General features: G+C 42.1%; 1 pseudogene; it reads right to left on the bottom strand.

Moving 5' to 3' along the window:
- Positions 1-377: 377 nt before the first annotated feature.
- On the bottom strand, positions 378-729 carry LOC113252625 (40S ribosomal protein S20-like; annotated as a pseudogene).
- Positions 730-977: the final 248 nt, after the last annotated feature.

Below are 977 nucleotides of genomic sequence, written 5' to 3'. Positions count from 1 at the left end.
TTCACAGCAACATATAGGGTGGTATTTGTTCAAAGAGCTGCATAGTCTGGCCATAGCCTCACCAAGTTGGCACATAAAATTAATCATCATTCCTTCATTCCAAATCAACTGAACATATGTATTTCTTTTTTTTTTTTTTTTTAAGATTTTATTTATTTATTTGACAGAGATAGAGACAGCCAGCGAGAGAGGGAACACAAGCAGGGGGAGTGGGAGAGGAAGAAGCAGGCTCATACCAGAAGAGCCTGATGTGGGGCTCGATCCCAGATCGCCGGGATCACGCCCTGAGCCCAAGGCAGACGCTTAACCGCTATGCCACCCAGGCGCCCCTATGTATTTCTTTAACAACTGATAATCAATTTATTAAAAAGTTCGATTTAAACATGTACAAAGGTGATTTCAACCTCAACTCCTGACTCAATACTGTGGGAGGCAATCTGCTTGACAATCTTAGAAGCATGGTGGCAGTCAATGAGCCACTTGTGGGTCCTGATATGAAAACAATCCTGAGTCTTAGGACCTTGCCTCAGGGAGTTTTTCCTGTGTGATTCTCAGAGTCTTGGTGGGCATCCAAACTTGTCCTTTCTCTTTGGAGATTCTTCTCCTTTGTGCCCCTGAAGGTAAGTCAGCACATACCTTCTCCGAAGATTTTATGTCATGGATGGTTAGAGTAATTCTAATTCTGTGAATCACCACCTCTGGTGTCTTTCTGATATCTGTAAAAGCCATGTCTGTGCCGAGGCTTCCTGACAACTTGTTCCACAGGGAGAACGAACATTAGTGAGGCAGGAGTGGACTGACCTGACCAGAGGTCCACTGCAGCTAAGAGTGTCTTCCTCTGAGAGGCTAAGTGTAGTCAATGTGAATGGGCTTTATTAAATGTTTTTTCTGCATCTATTCAGATAAAATTATGTTTGTTCCTATTAATCCAAATATATGGTAAATTCCATTCACAGATTTTTCTAATGTTAAATCAA

This window comes from Ursus arctos, unplaced genomic scaffold, assembly GCF_023065955.2.
Source record: "Ursus arctos isolate Adak ecotype North America unplaced genomic scaffold, UrsArc2.0 scaffold_6, whole genome shotgun sequence".
NCBI classification, from domain to species: Eukaryota; Metazoa; Chordata; class Mammalia; order Carnivora; family Ursidae; genus Ursus; species Ursus arctos.
Note: the sequence above shows the minus strand (reverse complement) of the source record. Positions and strands in the feature narration are given on the sequence as shown.